This window comes from Ochotona curzoniae, unplaced genomic scaffold (assembly GCF_017591425.1).
Source record: "Ochotona curzoniae isolate NIBS_2020 unplaced genomic scaffold, NIBS_Ocur_1.0 scaffold_4701, whole genome shotgun sequence".
Taxonomy (NCBI): domain Eukaryota; kingdom Metazoa; phylum Chordata; class Mammalia; order Lagomorpha; family Ochotonidae; genus Ochotona; species Ochotona curzoniae.
Window position 1 is genome coordinate 37,398,789 of NW_024467122.1, and position 23,241 is coordinate 37,422,029.

At 38.2% G+C, this 23,241-nt stretch overlaps 1 long non-coding RNA gene across 1 annotated transcript; it reads right to left on the reverse strand.

Annotated features, from left to right (window-relative positions):
- Nucleotides 1–1,593: 1,593 nt before the first annotated feature.
- Nucleotides 1,594–19,482, reverse strand: LOC121149436. Its single transcript, XR_005882653.1, has 4 exons — nt 19,385–19,482; nt 14,937–14,941; nt 10,024–10,028; nt 1,594–1,609 (listed from the first exon to the last, which is right to left on the reverse strand). It is a non-coding gene; the product is annotated as an uncharacterized LOC121149436 (long non-coding RNA).
- Nucleotides 19,483–23,241: the final 3,759 nt, after the last annotated feature.

The following is a 23,241-nucleotide window of genomic DNA, read 5'->3' on the forward strand; positions in this document are numbered from 1 at the left end:
TGAGGTTCAGCCAGGAAAGATAAGTTGAGTTATACAAATGCAAAAAATAAAAGCACTCCTCAGGAAAATACACAAATAAAAGGGAGTGTTAATTAGCAAGGTAGAAAGTTGGATCTCCTTAATAGCAACAGTATGTGCTACTCTGTGTGTGACACAACGGTGGTGGTGCAGCCATGCCCATTGCATTATGGTGTGTGTCTTTGAGGGTAGTGAGCAAAATAGTTCTGGTGGACCTGGAAGCTCGTCTCTCGGTAAGCAGAGAAATGCCCTTTTCTCCTATCTTCTGGACAGAGGGCAACAGTAGCTCCTGTGACGGAATGGCCATAGTCACCTTGGAAGTTTTGTTCTTGACAGCCATTTCAAGTCTTATGTACTCAGCAAAGGCTATCCTCTCTTACCTTTTATTTTCAGTCATTTGGATCCGTTGATATTTGACTTTCAGGTTGACTATCAGAAAATGGCTTTTGCTACTTTGCAGTGATAACACTTGCTGAACTAATTTTTGTCAAATTTCTCAAAATGTCATTAATCTTCAGTTAAGGAAAGGACAAAGAACATCTTTCCTCAGATGAGAGCTTTTTAAAAGATTTTGTCCATTCATCAAATAGAAAAGGTGAGAACGGAAAACTTAGGCTATCTTCACCCCAGGTGTTTCAATAAACTGTACTTAAACATGTTCCTACTGTTGCATGCATAAGAGTGAGGGTGGGTTGGTTGGGCTTTGCCATAGCATCAGCTGGCAGATGCTGGCATGGAGGGGAGGGCAAACTGTCAAGATCAACTGCAGAACCATCTGGAGAATGCAACATCCAGGAGTGGTAGTGGGTCCAGTGGGGAAACAATGGGTACCTCCCTCTAGGGTTGCCAGTCTTACTGGTGAGCACAAGAATTAGGACTGGGGCAGACACGGCTAGACAGAGAGTGGCACTCTCCAGCAAGTGTGTGGGCTGGGTTATGGGGCTTCAGTGTCCATTGACATGTATGAGAGCTGAATGGGATGTGGGACAGACTGGACCAATCGACTGTTCAAACTGGCAAGCATGGGAACCAGAGCAGGAAGTGGGCTTGGTGGGGTTATTATGGGTTGCTCCGAGTACGCTACAGCTCCCACTGATGTGTGATGGGCAGGACCAGAATGGGCTGCAATGCCCATTGATTTGTGTAAAAGGCTGGAGACATAACTGACCCAACAACTGCAACCACTAGTGTGTACATAAGCTGATTGGGGCAGTGGATTGTGCCGGACTCTGTATTGGCAAACACACACAAAAACCATGTCTTGGATTACCCCAGATGAAGTTTTTAAGGGAATCTTTCCAACTGAATTGCTGGATTCAGAACCCAAACCATAAAGAGAATCGCAGTTTCATGGTCTGCTCATGAAGTGCATGGGTCAGAGACGGGCCTCCTCATTGGCTTAGATAGAGCAGTAGACAGCATATCCAGCTGTACATGGAGGATATGGCAGTATGTCGGAGTCTGTGGAGGACACCTGATACTGTAACAAAATACAGGACAGAACAAATCAATCAACTATCCCAGCCAAGTGTTGGCAGTGAATATCTGGGCAAATAGACACTCTAAGGTGGACTATGTCCATCAGTGGATTCTGGAAAGATTTCATCATGCTTGGAGTGGCAAGATCAGCAGTTATTCCAAACTGTTGAACTACTGAAACCTCATGTGCTGGACCCTCAGAGCATGCTCTACATCAGGGACTCTGGGGTAGTGTCAGGTAGCTGCCCTCCATTCCGGGTTGTAAAGGCATTTGGGAGTCTGGGTGTGGCTTCTCTCCTTGTCTGCCTCCTTCCCCCACATAAAGCAGGGGGGAGAACGAGAATATGGAAATTGTGATCTCACCCAATTCTTTCTCCAAAACTGTTTGCATCTTTTTCAGATACCATACAAATTAGGTCACTTAATTTTTAAACTGTGACTCTCCAAAGCTTTGAGCTGAAATAAACCTATCTGAGTAGCTTGGCTCTATCAGTTACAGTAATAGCAGGCTGACTGACACAATGCACTCCTTCATTAATGTGTTAAGTTATGATGTCTAAGGTTGGGCATATACTAATATTACAGGCATAAGGCACAAACAATAATTCATGTCATACATATCACTCCAGAGGGAAATTAATGATCTTCTAAATTTTTGATAACTTATTGGAAAAACATGATGTTATAGTCATTCTCAGATGTTTTTCTCTGTATTGGTGGATCAGTTTCAATGCAATCACCATCAACATTGTAGAAGGCTTGTGAGATATATATGAACAAAAAGGACAGTAATCACAGACAAAAATCACCAAATAAAGAGGAAAATCCTGTAGTAGTTGACAGGTGAGGTGAATAAAGATAATAAAGATGTCAAGAAAGGGGCTGGAACTGAAATGAGACAGTCTGTTTGTACCTTATGGAGAAGGTGATACTTATGCAATGATCTGAAGTAGGTTGATAATCTATCATGTTCTTGTTTGGCAGGAGAGCTTTCAGGGAGAGCAGCTAGCAGAAAAAACCTTTGATTCGACCATGTACCTGTTGTTTTCAAGGCTCAATGGGATTGGAGCAGAATGAGCTAGAATGAGATTCATGAAGTATAAAGCTAAATGTTATGTGGTAAGAGGGGGAAACCAATATAGAGTTTTGTGAACCTTTATTGAGGAATTGGGTACCAAGAGCACTGACGTAGGAGTGAGAAGTTTGACTTCCTTCTTAATGGGATCCCTTTGTGTTGAAATACAAAGAGATAAGTAAGTTGTGGAGCTATTCCATGCTACAGGTGGGAATCAATGGTGTTACAGACCAAGTAGGAGTGGTTCATAGGATAAACCTTCTTGTGACTATATAATTTGAAGCAGAGGTCAACAGAAATGTTATAATGGACTAGAGTTGGCCTAAGAATAAGCAGTAAAATGACTCACAGTATTTGGACTGAATAAATGAAAGGAAGGATTTTTCATGAGCGTAAGCTCCCTTTCCTGGACATCTGGTGCCATACAAGTGAAGTTACAGTGGCTGGCAACCTTTTATGATTTTCCCCATCATTAAGCATCTACTAAATTGGTAATTGTAGCTGAGTCTTTCTTTATTTCTCCAGATGGAATTTATGGTAAGTTCTGATGAGAGAAGAAACTAATGAAAAAATGGACATTTAAAAGCTTACCCTTCGATGAAGTATGATTTTGATCTGCACATTGGTTTATTGTTCATTAATTGAGCTATTAAACCTTTCTCATGCTGTAACTATTTCAGTTGCTCACATGGCTGTTCCTTATGGTTAAATATTCACTGTGATGGACTGCTTCTCGCCAGACTGGGCTGTTGCTTGATGAATGTAAATAATGAGAAGAAACCAGCAGAGAAAGCATCCCAAGCACTCACTGTGGGGTCAGCCCATTAAGTGTGACATTGACAATGATAATACACCTTTTCTAACACACACTGTATTTGGCTTTTATTCCTGAGTATATCTGATCATTATTTCCATGTGCTATTCTTTGGAGTAATTAATGAAATGTCCAAGGTCAACTTTAGTAAAGTTAATAAGGAACTGAGAAGTCTCAGCTTGACAACCCTCCCATCCATAACCAACTAACTCAAAAGCAATTTACTGAACGGGTCAAGCATGTGATGGGGCTAAAATTGTGACTCTGTCTCGGCTGCCTGAAAGGAGGGGGAAGAAAGAACTCTCCTGTACTTGCTGTGAAATGTGCCTGTGTTTTGTTTGTTTGTTTGTCTTGCTTTTCAAACTTGTGATTTCATGATCCGTATCTATCTTCTGCATCTATTTTTGAAACTCAGGAGAGAATGAAATGATATTGCAAGAGACAGTCTCAGTTAAGAAAGGGACAAACACCAAATTACACTAGTTGGATTTTTTGAATGTGTATCCCTTTTCTTTCAGTGTGGGATTTTGAGTTACAGATCATGAAGTAGATATATTCTCACGGTTTTGACCTGTTTCTTTCTAAAAATAAAAAAATTAAAATTCCTAGACTAAAATGTGGGTCAAGAAAAGGTAAAGCTATAGAAAGTATGTGTGTTTGGCAGGTTTATTGCAGACTTGGAAGTGAAAGATGAGAGAATTGCAAGACTAGAAAAATGGATGAGGAGACAGAAGACACAAAATAAAGGGGCAAGTTTTGGTTCATTTTTCTGTATCTGTACAATTCTAAAAACGTTGGAACCAAAATTATGAAAACCACTATGAACAAAGAGTTCCATTTTCACCATGTAGAACTCACACTTTCAGTTAAGGAAATATAATAATAGAGCCAGTTCTGGCAAAACTAAAAACAATGACTTATCTTCAAAACTCCCTGCTCTTCTTCCTTACACGTTGTCCTCTCTTTGGACCAATGCACACATTGGCATTAAATTTATGGCTCCCTGAAACTTCCTCTTTGATCTCCCACAGAATATAATCATAGATCACTTAACAACAGGTACCTATTCTGAAAAAAGTACTGCTAAGTGTTTCTATCATTAGGTAGACACCATTGAGTACATGTGCACAAACCCAGGAGGTATAAGCCTTTAATATGATCAACTGATGAAATCAAGATATGAGGTGAACAGGAGACATCTGAGGTTGCTTCTGGCATCTGATAACAAACTATTTTATAGTGAACTTTCTAAGATATAAATAGAAGAGGTAAGCTCTAAAATAATCATCAAATGTGTGGTATAGTAAACAAAAATTCAACATATTCATATTGTCAAACATTATGCACTGATCATAAGTATTGCGCTTGCTGTAGTTTTATGCAGCTGGTGTTGCAGTAGGTTTGTTTATATTGATATCACCACAAACACCTTAAAATTTGTGATGGCTATGACATTGCTCATGAGGAAATATGAAATTTTCAGCTCCATTAGTATCTCTTGGGACTTTGATTGCGTACATTGTGTAAATTGACCAGAATGTTGTTATAGGGGTGTGTGACTATCTACTCATGCAGTGTCCTAGATTTTGTGGATAAACTTACTAGAAACCAGATTATGACTAGATTAGATTAGTATTTAAAAATAATCTCAGAATCGTATGACTAAGCTATTCTGGTTAACCATCTAGACAATAAACAAAAATATCTACACAATGGATGAGCTCTTAATATGGATAGCATTTTCATGTTGAAACATACTCCTATGCCTTTTCCAAATAAGAAGTATTTAGTTTTTTCCAAAAAGAAACGATGTGTTCATTGTATGTATTAGAAGAATGGTAGAAAAATGTGTTTTGATATGATAATCTTTTGCATCTTTTAAATTTGGCCTTTAGGTGACCATTGTTCAGGCCTAGGAAATATACAGGAAAAGTGGGGTGCCAGTTAGTCCACAGAGTATTCTAGACTTTCTGTGAAATCCTCATTTTAATTGTATGCAAATGTCACAGTTTCATCATTGAAATAATAAAAATGAATGGGTAAATGATTTTGTTAGTGAAATTAAAAATAAGTTGAGATTATCTATATTTGGGAGAATCTTTAGGAACAATGTATGAAATCATAGATTTCCTAATTACTCCATTCTACAAGATTAACATAATTGGTTTCTAATCATGGTAGAAGAAATTTAAGATTCAAAGAAAACAGTTGAAGCTATCCAAAACCTCTTCAAAGGATTTACAACTTCTCTTTTTATAGACCTTTGCACAGGGTTAGCTAATTTCATTGGCTACTTTGCTTATCAATCTTAGGGTATCACCAGCTCTTAAATTATGTTTGAATACTACGATTTGGGAGCCTACAAAGAGACTTAGTATTGTCTTTTTTTCTCACACAAACAGGAGGAAACAAAAAATGCTGGTTCTTTCTGAGTTGTGTATCCCTCAAGGCATATCAAGAATTTATTGAGAGCTCTGCCTAATTACACAGATTAAATTCTCATGCTGCTCTTTTGCAAATATTTCAAATTATTTGTCTAACAGTAAAGTAGACCTGACATGTTAATTGGCTCAGGGAGTCATGCATGATGTTTACTCATTTGTGACTAATTTCTGATACATTAGTATTTTTGAAGGAAAAAGATCTATGTGTAGAAGATGAGCTCTGAAGTCCAAATATCTAGCAAGTTCTGTTAACAGAGAACTCATCAGTAGTAGCATCATTCTGCAAAGTACCTAGGTGTTTCAAACCGCAGCTCTAGCCAATGATTCACATGACCTCAAACACATCATTTCATTTCACCTTTCTTAGGATTTTTCTGTAGTAAAATAGTCTTAATAACAACACCACATGAAAACCTCATGAGGAAATAGACAGGGTTAGTGAGATAATAAATAGTGGGAAACAGTTGTTGAAAGGCCCTCACAGCACAGTATTTTTACTCCTTGTGATATAGAAACATCTGACTCATGCAAACCCATCTTTCATTGACTGTTGAGCTAAGACTTAAAACATAGAAATGCCGCCCTGGACTCAGATCTTTCTCTGCCTTCCTAACTTGATGGTGATGTTAAACTTCAGCCTAATCTTATTGCAAGACAGAAATCATTGCTTTGTGTTTTCTGCAGTGAACACGGCAAAAACAGTATGTTTGTGGAATGTTACAACTCATTTGAAAACAGTCCATTTTAACTCATTACCTGTACCTTTGGATTTTGATAGGGGTGGTTGGTTAGAGTGAAATTTAATCTACCAAAAAGCAGAATCTCATAAAGAACACAAACCACCACCAGTTATAAATAGAGACATTTGGTAGCCTTATGAGCTTTCTGTAAATAGTTGTGTAGTTTAAAAACCTTTTTATAGTGTAGAAATACAAAAAAGCTAGGGGATTAACAAGCCTAAAGCATATAGAAACTTCTCTGAGAAGTTCACAAACTCAGATCATGAAATAAACTATTTGTCTTGTCACACCCACATAGCTTGTTATGTTTATAGGTATGTAGAAACTAATATGAAATGATTTTTATTTGGTAAAGACCTAAGGTCAAAAAGTACGCTATTCTTAGTAATAAGTCCCGTCATGGGGAAGAAAGCATTTCCTTGGACTTTCGAAGTTTTAGTGGGAGAAACTGAGGCACATCAGAGCCACAGGGGGAAAAAAATGAACCAAAGAACATGCGAAGAAAGACATTAGCTGCTTACACTCTTTGGAGAAAGTGATTTCTACTTATTTTTAGGATGCAAAGTGAGAGATATTTAAAAATTCATCTTTGAACTGAATTTTTTCGTGGTTTTTGGTGTTCTATTTTATATAGTTTAATTAACTCTTATTGCTACATTCTGCACCCTGTGGTGGTTTTAAATAAGCAAATATGTGGAGTTTTCATTTGCATCATGATATGGACTCAGTGAGTGATCTTGTTGAATAACTTCTCTTCTGCCAGATAAATTCTTTCTCTATTTGCAGCACCCCAGCGTTTATGCACACATTGGTTATCATATACCTATTTTCTAAAAATTTAGTGCCCTATTGCCAAATGTGTTTCATTTTCAGAAAGATGAGATCAATGTGTATGTGTTTTTTTTTAATGAAACTGTCATTTAAAATTATACAGAAATGCAACCACAGGAATAGTTCGCTCTCCCTTATGCATTTCATTTGAAGAATTGGAGGCTTGGAACTTTTTTCCACTACGATTTGGAGCCAGACAAGAATTATAATTGTTATTTGATTTTAGTGTCCAGTTTCACACTTCCAAATTTTCCCCAAAATAGGATTTTTAAAAAATGACAATCAGATCTCCTTGTTTCTAAGTAGATAACTTTTAATATCAAGATGAGTCAAAAATATCATAACTTCTACCTTGCTAAATTCACCCTTTTACTTGAACTTCAGCAACCTTTCATTGCTCATGTCAGAGACTATAGCCCCAGGCAGCCACACTTTCTGACCATTTCCAGAATGGTGCTTTGGTTTGTGGATTAGAAAGTAAAGTGGAATAAACAATAGATGCAAAAACTAACACTGAAACTATCATTTTCACCATATTTTACTCAGTAGGACAAACTATTTTTTATCCTCAAGATTCTAGGGAGAAAAATAAAATATAAATAAAATAAAATATAAAAAAAGAGGCAAAAGAAGCAAAACATGGCTTATGAATAAAGGAAGTGTGCAGCAAAAAATGAAACTAGAGCTCTCTTAGTACCAAGAATATTTGAATGATACTATTGTATTCTAACTAAAATATCCTTTTGCTATAAAATTATCATGTTTCCAAAAAACTGATAAAGAGATGGCAGAATTGCCACCTCCTAAAATTTGTAGCAGCATCAGTGAAGCCTGTGGCTTTGGATGGGAGCCAAAATATATGGCACAATCTAAATTTATATGGATAAAATGCTGAGTATCCAAGAGTGTGAAGACAAAGGTTTCAGGGAAGCTAAGTTTGCATCAGCGAGTTGGCCAGTGCCATGTAGAAAGATCCACTAGGCAGAGGTGAGGATCAGAGGAAGCATGCACCCCACAAATAGGAAAGCAACTGACCATCCTGCCAGATGATGGTGTGCACATGTTCCTGAAGCCATGTGCGATACCAGAGTTCTCCTCATTGTTGTTGCACATCATTAATATTAACAGGTTACATACACCAATATCTTGCAAAAGGAAACCAGAAATAAGGGGTGTATCTGTGGCCACAATGGTTGCAGAGGAGCTTTTCCAAAGCCAGGATCCAGGAGCTTTCTCCAGTTAGCCCACATGGATGCAGAGTCCCAAGGCCCTGGGCCATCCTCTGTTGCTTTTCCAAGTCACAAGCAGAGAGCTGCACAGGAACTGGAGCAGTCAGATCACAAACCAGCACCCATATGGGATTCTGGTGCCTGAAGTGGAAGATTAGCCAAGTTGAGCCATCATACCAGGCCTAAAAATGCTTTTATTTGAGGAAAAAGAAAAAAGGAACACAATGAGACAACTAATTTGATTATCAAATCAGACTAAGCTTAAACTGCTATTAAGTATTTTTTCTACAACCTGGAAGATGTCATCTTGAAGAAAATTTCTAATGCAATTAACACGATATATTCTTTCTGTATGGTTTAGTATGTACAATTCAGTAATAGTGTTGTACATTGCGTAGATTATTTGAAAGAGAAATTCTATTATTACAAGTGTTCCTCCTTTGAATGTGATTATTCTCTTTCTATGCACTCTGTCAAACTATTCCTTTTTTTATAGAGGTATTACACTTCTTGAGGAAAACGGTAGGGGCTTGTATGCAGCATGTTCTGAATGCGAAAAGCTTGAAAATCTCCTGCACCATTTCCAAACTGATTCTCCATCTTCACACATTAGGACTGCCTGGAGAGCTTTAAAACCTTCCCCGTTTCCAATCCTGATCAATTAAGCTGCAGGCTCCCCAGGTAATTCTAATGTTTAGCCAGGGTTGAAAAACTTTGGTTTTGTCAACAGGGAAGGATTCTGTTAGTCACGTGTACAACAGCGTTCTAAATTTGGGATAGTTTCAATAGTATCAGCACCACTAAATGGCTGCCAACTTTGTGCTGCAACATAGGAAAGGCTGAATTTCAAATGTTTTTTCATGCTTTAATGTCTGTTTAAGGTTTTCCTCACTGTGTTAATGATTTGGTGGCTAATATAAAGAAGTTACTGGAGTCTTGCCATGTTTCATCCATGTCTATTAATTTCCACTCCCACTCTGTAAAACCATTGCAATTGAGTAAATGAAAAAGATATCTGGGGAAATGTCTGTCTCTGGATCATGATTTTTTTCCAGTCAGTACCAAGAACATTCTTCTGGGTGCAGCACATAAAGGAGGTGACTTTAGCTCTTGGTTGTATGTCTGTTAACTTGAGTATGGCAGTTTACTGAATGATAAGCCATGCATACAATGATGCTACCAGTGATCAGTCAGACAGAACAGTGAAAGTAAGTTACCTCGGTTCTCAGGAGGATTCTTTCACCACTATTACCCTCTGTCAATTTTACTGAAATCTGTGGTTGCCTTGGCTTAATAATTTGGAACAGTATTACAAACACAAAAGCTTCCTTTTCACGAAATCCTGAACTTTGAACTTTCTTTTAAACTACTGGTGAAACTAAGCAACTTTGACTTTAACTTTGACATAGTTTTTAAGTACGCTCTGGAAACCCTTTGCGTATTCAAACAACCTTGTCGGAAAAGCTGAACCATCAAATCTTTAGCAGTTACAAGAATAATGTGTATTGAGAAGCAGTCATTGGATAAAAATTGGTTCAAGATGATTTTCAATATAGCTGATTCAAACAAAACCAAAGAAGTGTCATAAAAACATAATTTCACACACAAGGAGCACATTTTCAGGCTGATGGTATAATGTTAATGACAATCTTCCCTACCTAATTCTGACATTCTTAGCCACAGAAACTAAAATAAGAGGCTTGGGTAGTCCTCACAATTTCCAGGATGGTTATAACCTGTATCAATGGGCCTGTATGTGAGTCTTAGGTCCACTCCCCGTTCTGGATCCTGTTACAGTGTACTCTGAAGTCAGTAAGTGATGACCAAGTGCTTGGTCCTTGTCGCTTGCATGGTAGACTGAAGCTGAACTCCCAACTCCTGGATTCCAGTTGCCCCAGCACAGCCCCAGTTCTTGTGGGGCGTTTGGAAAGAGAGAGAGGGAGACAGAGACAGAGAAAGAGAGAGAATCTGTCTTTGAATGTCTGCCAAATACATTTAATAAATGAAATATTCCAATAAAGTAAGTTGAAACAAAAGACTCTCATTATATCGCATGTATTTGTTAAACATTTTATTTATTTGAGAGCCAAAGAAAGGGAGAGGATGAGTGACCACAGAGACAGACAAATTGAAACACAGAGCTCCCATCCATGTTTCACTCCCCTAAATGGAATGAGGCCAAAGATAGGAGCTGGGAAGTCAACCCAGGTCTCACGTGACTGACCTGGAACCAACTACTTTAGGTAGCATTTCTGTCTCTCTGGGGGTATTCCTTGGCAGGAATCTGGAGCCATGGGCCAGAACCAGGTATCTAACCCTGAGACTCCTACATGGGACATGGGGCTCTTAAGCAGCCTGTTAACTGATAGGCTAAATGCCTATTCCTGTCATTGTGGTTTAAGGCTTGGAGCAAGATTTTCGGAGCTGAAGTGTAGAAAAGACAATAGCTTCATATACCAGAATATTAAACCTTGTATCCTGTCATACTACTTCAGAATTGTAAATTACTAAGTGTCTAGGAAATCAAGTGAAATATGTATGAAAAACTTTGAAAAGGAAATTTCAGAAACAATCTTAATATCAAAGAAAGATCTCAGGGTTGTACATATTTTACAGAAAAAAAGAAGACTATAAGCTTTTCCATATATATTGGATTTATTCTATTTCTCCAAAGCTATCTGAAAGGCATTGAATAATGCTCCCTTTCAGTTTCCAACAAATAAATAAATAAATAAATAAATAAATAAATAAATAAATAAAATAAAGCATAAAAGTTGACTCTGAAACTCATTTTTGTATAGATTTATGAGAAAATTGCTTTGATGTCTTTTCCATTCCCTTACCAGTTTAAAGGGGGAAAAAAAAAGAAAAGAAAGCGAATGCATATTAGGTTTAGCATTAAAAATAATCTACTCTTCAACTTCCTATATCTGTGGCAGGCCTGGGCAGAATGCCATAATAACACTCTGTGTATTATAAGGATCCTATAATCATTCAGAGTCTCTTCCTTTTTTCTATCGTCAGCTGAACTGCTGTTACTGGTTCTCCCTCTAACAAAATTAGCAAGGCTGGACTGACGCTTTTCGTAGTGTAGGTTGCTGTACACAAAAGGGAGCTGAAATCGGATTTCAACATGTCTCAATAGAAATGCCCATTTCACTCTCCGTGTATGAATTCAGGAAGCTTTCTTCAATATGTGAGGAGCTAATGTCTTAATTAAGCAGGACCTCTCAGGGGTCCAGGTGGTCCTGCTGGTGTTCAACAGAATCTGCCAATGCCCCAGGCAATTGATGGGGAAATAGATCCCTCTGCCTTTTCCAAAAGCGTGGTGTGTGTGAACTGCTCAGACCTGGCAGATGTAAGTCCTGGCCAAGCCAGGCTCTGATTATTTCCTCTAGGTTTCAAGCAAGAACAAACAGGGAGAACTCAGCTTAATATGTGACAGTGCATTTGTGCTTCAAACCAAATAGAAAATGCAATGTGAATGAAGTTGGCATATTAAGCTTTTGCTCTTTCTTTAACATCAGAATGAGAATTTTATACTAATAGATTTTTTTAAACTAACAAATCATAGAAACATGGCTATTTACTAATTTTCCTGTTTCAAGAAATGTAAGTATTTGGGGTTTAGTTTTTTCTTTTAAAAAATATTTTTAAATGCATAATCTATAGGAACATGAGGCCATATTTGCTGAGTGAAACTATATTGAATCTGAAGTCAATTTTTTACTTAGTCATTATATTTCCTAGAAACTCAAGACATTGGACATTATGTTGCTATTTCTGTTTATGCTCTAATCAATTTTTTGGGGGGGATTTATTTATTTTTTATTGGAAAAGTGGATTTACAGAGAGAAGGAGAGACAAAGATCTTTTGTCTGTTGATTCACTCCCCATATGGCCACAATAGTCATAGCTGAGTCAGGAACTTCTTCTGGGTCTCCCACATGGGTGCAGGGAACTAAAGACTTGGGCCATCCTCTGCTGCTATCCCAGGCCACACGCAGGGAGCTGCTGGAACATGAACCGGCACTGTTATGGGATACTGTCAGATACAACATGCAAATTTGGCAAATAGGCCATGCCGCTGGGCCTGCTCTAGTAGATTTTGAGAAAGAAATTATGGTGCACTTTCAAGAAACCTGGTATTGAATAATGAAAAAGTGTTAATATAGGTTCGTGAAATGAACAAGTAAGGAACGAAACACCCTGGGAGGGGTTTGGGGATTTTGTAATGGATAGACTATGCTTGTGTGAGGTAGATGTGGATTCTCCTCTGGTCTTATTAGTGAATCTAAGACTATATGTATATAAAACAAAGAAGGAAATTAAAACAAAACTGAATAGAACAAAATCAAAGAAATTATAAGCTTGTGACATGCCCATGCTGTTAGAAACTAGCACATATAAACGCATGCTGGTTGGGCAGAGGAGCTTAGCAGTGAATGGAATGATGATGTGTTGCTGGCAGAAACAGGTGACTTTTCAAGGTGTAATCTTTTCTGGTTGAGGCTCTGGGTCTTTCTCCAATGAAAATTTTCGATGTGCTTTCATCACTATTTATGATGCTTCACACTCAACTATATAATGCTCAGTTAGTGAAGGTTACTGTGATAGAAGGAATTCATTCCATTGTTCTTTCAGCTTTTATTATACGTTTACCTGGGGTTTTAGTACTCCATGAAGGTATGGAAGATCTCCTCTCATCATGCTGATTTTTATCTGTGAGAGTCTTCACAATTTTTCTTTGAAACAAGCATTCTGCTTAACTTTCTTATACCTTAGTTTACACATGCTAAATGGAAATATGAAAGGGTAGAATGGCCAACAGTAGTTTCTATTTATTGGCCATGCTAGTTAGCATACTATGATTCTTTTTAATTAGTGCTATTTGGTTTTCAAGTTAAATTTCATTAACTTGAAGAATCACCTATCACCTTTATTTCCCTGATGACTGGTAAAGTCACAATGGAAGATCATTACAATCATTCATGCACATCTATTGTCAAGGTGCCAAATGGAGATATTTGGTATGCCTAATTTGCACGCATTTCATGTGCCTAACCTTGCCCTCTGAACAAGAATCTATAACATTGTCCCATATTTCCTTTAACATGGTCTCTGAGGAATCTAATCCTTGACGTTTTAGGCCTTCTGCCAGTAAACCCAGACTAGATTGCCTAAGCTTGACTGCAGCCAAATTTATTTATTTCTTTGAATGGGTAAAAACATGAGCAAGTAGATAACATTACAAATGAAGATATTTGTGATACTTCTGGCAATCTTCTAAGTTGATGCTAAGATACCTAGTTATTTTCCTTGACATATACATCACAAGTCATACTATCAACATATGCTGAAGTTCTCTGTCCCAATCTTGAAATCCCAAGTTTTGACAGTACTCTCTTGTAAAAGTTCTACTTCATATTACTCCTTTCCCAGGACACATTTTCCTGTTATGCTCCCTTTGTGTGGATAAGTGCTTCATTTTCAAGAATGTTTTTATTTCTGTAATTACATTACTTGAAATTGAAAGAAGGTAGGGGAATAAGTTTTTAAATCTAAACTTAGTTCATCAAAGCAGTCTAGTTTGAGAGACACGATCTAGGTCATTGAAAACAACTTCTAATTCTAAAATAATCCTGTAGACATGTAGGATCTGTCACTTAATAAACTTGATTTGGGATTAGTTGCCAATGTTCCTGATTTTTTTCTTCCTTTGATTTCAGCATGGAAGCAGTAATCCCTGCTGTTCCTTAGGGGATGTTATGAAAATAACAATACATGTGATTATTTTCCAAACTACAAAAGCAATCAGCAAACAGGTGTAAGATGTGATAGCAATCTCTCATAAAAAACACGGGAAGAGAATTCATAAGAGATACAGATGATCACTCAAAGAAATAAGGGCAAACATAGGTATAAGAAAAGAAATTATTCAAATATTTGAAGAATAAAACAGTTAAAAATCACAGTGTATCTTATATGAAAATAGACTGAATGATTTGCATTAGCTAGTGTAATTACAAGGGTGATAAAAAACATTGCTAATATAATTTTGTGCTACATCAGTGGTAGCATAGTAGCAAGAAGCTAATAGTCCCAGTAGGCTCTGCAATGGTCAGAATGCAGTTAATATTTTGGAATCGGTCCCTGGTGCCATGTTTGAAGATGGACATTTTCATATTGTGGTATTCCCAGAGAAGGACACCCAAAAGACAAAGTCAATGATGAATGATGCTTACATAATGAAAGGCTGTCTGGTTGATGGGTGCCAAAACGGTTATGCCCAGATCAGCTGCAAACAAGAACTGAGTTTTCAATGGATATTTTCAACAAGTGAGATCAAGCTTCAGAAGCATGTCTTTGAAGAATTGTTAAGAGGAAATGAAACACAACTTTACCCATAGGATCTTGAAACACAGAATGAAACCAATCCAGCACCTAGACAGCGGCAGTCCTGCCAAAGCAAGAGCTAGTGTAATTACAAGGGTGAAGAAAGGTCATGCTAGCAGTTTGGGGATGCGCCAAACATTTCGATTGTTGACTTACAAGAGAATAATAACACCTGCTGTTATGGATTGCTTTGAAAAAGTTAGCCAAAGTTCAGCAGTAAAACACTGGAGAATGCCACGTTTGAGAATCCTTCATGGCAAAAAAGTTCCTATTATCCCTCAGGTTTAAGATGGACAACTTTTGCAGAGTTTCTACTAGAAATCCTTATGTTTCTAATTTAATTACTTGTGAGATAGTATAGATATTGGTACAGATATACCAAGAAACTTATTAAGGTGGAAAAACCAAGCAATGTACAAATTTCTTCATAATAGTAGGCCATCAGGAAGCACTGTGAAACACCTGAAGAAAGACGTGAGCCAAGAATTGTTTTGTTCAGCCAAGTTGTTCTCCAAATATAAAGAAGGATATGTTGGGCAGATGGTTCAGCACAAGGATCTAAGCCTGTGCTTGGGCAGCGTCCACTATTGGAGTGTCTGAGTCCGCACGAGGGAGACAGCAGATCAAAGCTCTAGGACTGGGGTTCTTGCTCCATATGGAAGACATGAATGGAGTTCTTGCTTTGGCTTGGCCATGCGTTATGGGCATCTGGGGGAGTGGATCCATGCACAGGAATAACTTTCCAAATCTCTAAATAGCTTTACAAATTGTTTATATTTTGCCTATTTGAAAGGCAGAGCAAGAGTGGAAGGAAAAAGAGTGAAAAAAATTCTGCTGGCTTGCTTCCCAAGTACCTATAATAAGCAGGGCTGGGCCAAGCTGAAACCAGTAACCAGGAGCTCCATTCAGGTCTCCCACATGGATGGCAGGGATCTAAGTACTTGGACCATCTTCTGCTGCCTCCAAGAAACATGCACAGGAAGTGGGACTGGAAATGCAAAATATGCATCTCTTCTTGAAAATCACTCAACATGATCAGCAATCTTAAAAATCATGAAAACGCTAATTAATGATCTCGATGTTCTCCAAGGTTGGGGATCGATATAACTAGACACAAAAATGCGGGTAAAATCTTTAAGAAGTAACTCAACAAATAAGATCATAGAAAATGCAGAATTAAAGAAAATGTGTTCAAGGATTAAGGAGATAAGCACTTAGAGATGACAAGCAGCAGATAACTGAATGATGAGTAGCTTCAGTATCAGAAAAAATGAAGTCAGAATAGTGGAATGGAAAACAAGTTAAAGATACAATTCTAAAAGATTTTCTGAGATTAAGATGGGTCCACTTTTCCTAAAGTGGAAATTCAACCTTGCAACCAAGCTTAATAAATGTCCTGGACTTCAAGATGAAGAATGGTAGGTTAAGCCATCATTGCATCTCCTCTGAGTCCTAGATGCTCTGCTTATAATTCATTTCCCTGATCATGAAATTCCAGGATTCTGGCTTAATCCTGGCTCAGTCCTGGACATTGTGGCCTCTCAAAGACTGAGTGGAAAGAGTATCTCTGTTTATCTGTTGGTCTTTCTCTCTCTGCCTTTGAAGTCAATAAATAAAGCCTAAAAACCAGAATGCATCTTGTGGGAAGTGTTAAAAGAGCAACATACCTATTAAGGTGGAAAAACCAAGCTGTCCACAGATTTCTCCACAGCAGCAGGCAGCTCGGAAGAGCTGTAAAACACTCATGGGAAGATGTTGTGAGCAAAAGTTTTTTGTTCAACCAAGCTGTTCTCCAAATATAAAGGCTTCAGAAAAGTAATTTGAATATATAAGAAACTATGCAATATTTTCCAAAGGGTCTTTCTGAAGGAAACTATAGAAAATTAATTTCAACAAAGTAATGAATTGCACAAATTGTGGCACAACAATTGATGGTGAACACTGCCACATAGAACTGTAAAACAAAGACTCAAATATTCAGCTTAGGGTGACTGTAAAAAATGTGGTAGGGAAATATTGATAAATGTATAAATGATGAAATTAACTATAATCTAAAAAGAGGGGAAGAACATAGGAGGTAAGTTCACAATTTTAGCACTCTATTAGCTAGGAACCAAAGGATTCCTTCTAGGTTGACAAAATAGCAATATAATGGTAGATATGTTTAAGAGCATAAATGTAAAAATTAATAGAACTAATATTATTGATAAAAACTATGAGGTAGAGAAGAAATTTGGAAGTAGAATATAAAATAGAACATACTTTTATCATTAAAAGTAGACATCATTATCAAAAGAAATGGAGAAATAGGGAATTAGTAAAGTCATAATTATGAAGATAATTACTAGAAAATAAAAATAAATTTCATATCCATCATAAGAAAAAGAGATAGAAAATACAATAACTAAATGAGATCTCTTAGTTTAATTAAAAACTGTATAGACATAGCATAATATTGCTCACATATTTTCAGAAATAGTTTTTGAAAGGAAAATACTTTCAACTGAAAAACCATCCTCTGTATAGCTACGTGTAATAAATAAGCAAAACAAGTTAAGAAAGTTTGAAAATAGAAGAATGGGCCCGGCGCGGTGGCGCAAGTGGTTAAGGTCCTCGCCTTGCACCCAGGATCCCACATGGGCGCCGGTTCTAATCCCGGCAGCCCCGCTTCCCTTCCAGCTCCCTGCCTGTGGCCCGGGAGAGCAGTCGAGGACGGCCCAAACCTTTGGGACCCTGCACCCTCATGGGAGACCCGGAAGAGGCTCCTGGCTTCAGATCGGCATAGTATCGGCCCGTTGCGCTCACTTGGGGAGTGAATCATCGGACGGAAGATTTTCCTCTCTGTCTCTCCTCTCTGTATATCTGCCTTTCCAATAAAAAATAATAATAATAAAAAAAGAAAATGGAAGAATGATAAATTATATAAGACAGAAGCCAGTAAAATTACAATAGTGTTCTATTGGTCAAGACAAAATTCTTGCCAATAAGAAAGAATACTGTAATGTTAAAAAGAATCATTCTCAATGAAAAAAGGGTAACTTTGGATAGCCATGAACAGAATACCTTAACTTCATAAAACAAAAACCTGAAAACTGAGAAATATGCATGTGTCAGCTGACTCATTCACCTTTTATCGTCATGGTAAAAAAAATTAAAAATACACAGGAATGAAATAATTTTGTAGGAAGGTATAACTCAAACATTCTAGATGAATGATAGTAAAAACAGATTAATTTCCTCATATGGAATAGATAAAGTTATCAATTTACTGCCACAAGTGTCTGCAGTTTATAGAAAAACTTTGCATCAATCATGACAATAATCTTTGCGGTTTTGCACAAGGTATGTCACCCGTGTTGTTTTGCAACTGTGATGTGTTTCACTCTGTGGGTCATGAAGTCATGTGCCAGCTTATTGAAATTATTTATCCTGAAACAGGTAAGTAATCACGGATGTCTGATCACATTGTGAGGCAAATCCAGACCCCAAACCCATGGATCATCTACTATCATAACTTCTTGCTTTGACTAAGGAACCACACAGCATTTTGGACTCCTAGTATTTTTTCCTTAATGTAAATTCAGTGTTTATTGTATTAACTTATGCTTAAGAATATTTTTATCTAACCACTGTCAAATATTCCTGTCATTACAGAGATCTTTGATTACCACCCATTCCTCTAATAGCAAAATGGGTAGAACCAGAGATTCTTATTTTAAGTGAAATAATCTGGAAACAAAAAGACAAAGTCCACACAGAAAAACTTGTGTATGTCATATTATTTGGTTTATAAATAAATGCCAATGCATTGGAACCAGGGCAGGGGGCAGGTCTGGTGGGGGTTATTGTGGGTCGCTCTGACTAGGCTGCAGCTCCCACTGGTTTATGTGAGGGTCGAATGTGTGCTGGGCAGAATCAGGCTGGACTGTAACACCCATTGGTTCCAGTGGAAGAAAGGGTGGAAACAGAATCGACCCAGCAATTGAAACCACCAGCTGATTGAGGCGATGGGCCGTACCGGGCTCTGTACTTGCAAGTACATACAAGAATCTGATCTGTCTGAGGGATCACCTCAGACAAAGTTTCTTTTGGGATTCCCCAATCGAACTGCCAGACTCAGATCCCATGGTCTGCCATGGAGTACAAGTGCCAGAGCCAAGCCTCCTCAGAGGCTCAGACGGAACAGTGGAGGGCATAACTAGCTGCACATGGAGGATATGGCAGTCCGTCGGAACCTGCAGAGGATACCTGGCATCACAACAGAGGATGGAACAAATCAATCAACTACCGCAACCATATGTTGGCAGTGAAAAACTGGGCAAACGAAGACTCTAAGATGGACTATGTCAATCAGTGACCTCATAGTGCTCGGAGTGGCAAGATTTGCAGCAATTCATAACTGTTGAACTATCAAAACCACTTGAGCAAGACCCTCAGAGCATGCCCACATCAGGGACCTGGGATGGGTGGGAGACTGGGTGGGGCTTCTCCCTTTATCTTCTCCTTTACCCTAGATACAGGGGGGAAAAAGCAACGTGGAAAAAACAGTCTTAGCCACTTTCTTGTAGCCCATGAACTTTTTTGCCCTAATTAACTATGTAAAGATTGTCAAAAATAAAGAAAAAAATGAGGAAAAAAAGAAAGGCAGGAAGGAAGGAAGAAAGAAAGGAACGAATACTGACTCCAATGTTTGTTTAGGACTACCCATATCTTATTTTCCAGCGATATTAATGGCATTCCTGAAATTAAACTTACACATTTCAGCAACTCACTCTCAGGATCCAGGTTTGATGAATCCATTTACTTCACAAACTGTTGGTAACAAGTAATGTGTAACTTGAGGTCTACTGTGTAACTTGTATAAAATAGAAACAATGCTTTGTTTTTCAAACAGAAATGATTTAATACAGCAAACTAGTCAAAATGTGTTGTAACACTGAAAGAAAAAAATTGGGATGTGGAGTGGGGAATGACATAATCCAGAGACTAATGCAGAAGGCAGCTGGTATTCTTCAGGCTTGATAACAAAAGAGCTAGCATAATCATAGGTCAGGAATACCCCTGAGATCGGCTACCTGGTGTCAGAGAGGATGTGGAGCTCCAGGAGTGACTGCCTGGCCAGTGCTGGGATTATGGAATAAGGGTGGTGAGGCCAACGTTAGTGATGCACAAGGAAATTTGGGCAGAACACATTCTAGGCAGGTATAATACACGGGAATCCAAAGACTTCAAAGGTACTGTGGAAGTAAATGCTTGAAACAGAACAAAGAGACGTTACCCAGTCTTATCCCTCTTCTTTCAGTGCCTCTGCGTGGCAGATCTAACCAGAAGTCAGCCAAATCAAGAGGTCGGTAATTAACACAGTGGATGCAAAGGCTGCCTCACTGTTGACCTCAGCTTCCCCAATGGCAAGGGATATTCTATTCTCCAAGAATTTGGAATCTATGATATTCACTCATCTTTATTCTAATTTCGAGTCTTATTTCAAAGTGCCATTCTTGTTTGTATTTTCCATTTTCACTATCACATTTGCCTATGGCCCTTTTGCCTATGACTCGCTTTGTTTTAGCTCTGAATAAAACTACATTATTTCAGCGTAGAACATTTTATCTTCACATTATGACTATATTAAAATATGCCATTTCTTCAACCTCCATGCTGAAGAACTCCTGATACATTCATCAGAATGTGTAGCTCTGGTGTTAGCCTACATGTCTTGCTTTATTGTGAAATGAGAGTAAAGCCTGTAAGAGTTTCAGGAAGCAAATAGGATTTCTGTGTAAAATAAAGAACTGCATCAGAGTCAATCCTAAAATTAAAAATTTCTTGAGATGGATTTATGGTATCAGGGAAACTTATTAGGGCAAGGGTTACTTGTCTACTTATTAGTCTGCAACCTTTATTTTACTTCACACTCCCTCATTCCTATTGTGCAGCCCTAGATAAAGTGTGCAAGGACTAGTTTTTTTTTTCCTTCCAGCATGACAAAGTCTCACATCTCTGTGCATTATGATGTCCTAATTTTCTCTTTCTGCACTTGCTTTCAGGCTTAGCAAATGTTACTTGTGGAGCCAGACCCAAGTCAGTTGTTCTCACTTTTGTGAAGCCTTTCCAAGCCATCAATTACATATACAGAGCATTTGGCTCACCTTATTTGCATATCACTTAGCATATGATGTTTTCAATGCTTTAGTACAAAAACATCATGTAAGAAAGGTAGGTTTTCCATGATGTAATTTACCAAGTAAATCTAATCAAACAGAAATTCCAACATTGTCTTTGATCTTAAATGCTTTCCATTTCCTCCTTTAAATTTTAGCCCCACTTTGAAAGCAACAAATAAATGCCATTTGTATTTCTATTTCTAGCATCTGGTTCAATGCTGGATGCATAGTGTGCTTCAATAAATGCCTAATGTAATTTAATTATATATCAGTGGAAGAATGCCAAAGTGACAGATTATAATGGTTCTGGGTGGTGTGCATATTTCTGGTTTTCTTACTCCTTCTGATCTGACAAGTACTAATTTTCTGACTTTAAAAACACCTGAAATACATTATTTTTAAAAGTTGATATTTCTTCCTAAGATTATTTAACCATTTCTGGCAAATATGTGAAACCCCAAAAGGGGCACATATTTCCAACATTGATGAGCATGTATTAGTTTTACCTGATTAATTACTGTTGAGTTAACCTACTTTTAATCTCACACTTATCAATAATTTATGTAGAAAAGATTGTATAACCTCCTTAGAAAATTGGTCTTTGTATAAAGGCAACTTTTATAAGGTATATTTTATCTCATTCATGATTGGGCAGTATTATCACTCTGGGTGGCCCTTAATATTTTTATGTTATTTATCTATTTATTTAAGAAAGACTCCAACTCCAAGGCTTATTCACATAGACCTGCACTAGGCGTTTTGAGCAGCAGCCACCACAAAGCAAAGGGAAAGCTTTGTTCATGTGCTGAGGCATCACAAAGTAGGACATTTTTCCATAAACTGTGCTTGCCTACATAATTCTCAGCTGTTACTGCAGTATCAGCTTAGGGTATGTCTAGGGACACCTGCGTCGACTCCTCTTTCAGATATGTTGCTTTCTGTGGTTTCTGAGAATTTCCGCTTTTACCACGATTGTTTCAAAACAGAAAATAAAACAATCATAAAAGAGAAGGGAATTTTATCATTAATCACAGATGAGAGAGTGTTTAGCCCTTCCATTCTCTGAAGACAGTATCTAGGCACAGAGAACAAAGGGACTTCCTTCTTTACAAAAGCCTATTTACTTGCCAAATGACACCATTCTATATTAATAGAGGTGGTAGTGATAGAGCTTAGTTACTTCCTTCTCAAACTCCTTTTCACTATATCTTGACGATCTATGTGTTTAAGGTATGCAGTGGCAGGCACATTTCCTAAAAAGATCTTCATGTTGGGAAGCAGCAGCCAGAGGCTCAATGCCAGGATTAGCTACTAACAGTAGGGGAAAAACTGTTCTTCATGTAGCCTTGTTCATTGGAATGCTACCCACTGCTATTTGAAATAGCAGTTGTTTCTTGCCCATCATACAAATTGTTTTGCAGATCTGTTAGGAGCATTTGGGGATAGAATTTCTGAATCTTTAGGTATTTCTTCAAGAGAACATTTACATTCTGTAGCAATATCTGAATGTTTTTAAAAGGATGATTATTTTCCTTTGTCAGGATGCAATCCCTATAGGTGAACTCAAGAACCAAGGCAAACAACAGCCTAGGCTGGGTTGCAGTACCCACTGGCATACATGTGCCTCAGTTATGGGGGTGGGTCAAGCTAGGCCAGTTCATAACATCCACCGGCAGATCTGAGAACCAGGACAGGGTGTGTGACAGGACTGTTCTGGCCACAGCACCAGCCAGTAAATATCGAGGCCAGGACAAGGGGTTGGCTGGGTCAGGTTGGGCAGCAGCACTTACTAGCATGAGCTGGTACTGGGGGCAGAACAGTCTGGGCCAGGCTACAATGCCTGTTGGTAAATGCTGAGGTGAGATGTATCATACCAGATTGAGCCTTGACACCTACAAGCTTATTTGAGACCTGGTGGGGGTGGGGGAGGTGTGAGCCTAGTAAGGGAGCTGTGGGGACTCTCCTGCTAGGCCACTGCTCCTATTGGTGAGTGTGAGAGCTGGGACTGGGGGAAGACCAGGCTGGGCTAACTGACTGTATCCACTGGTACA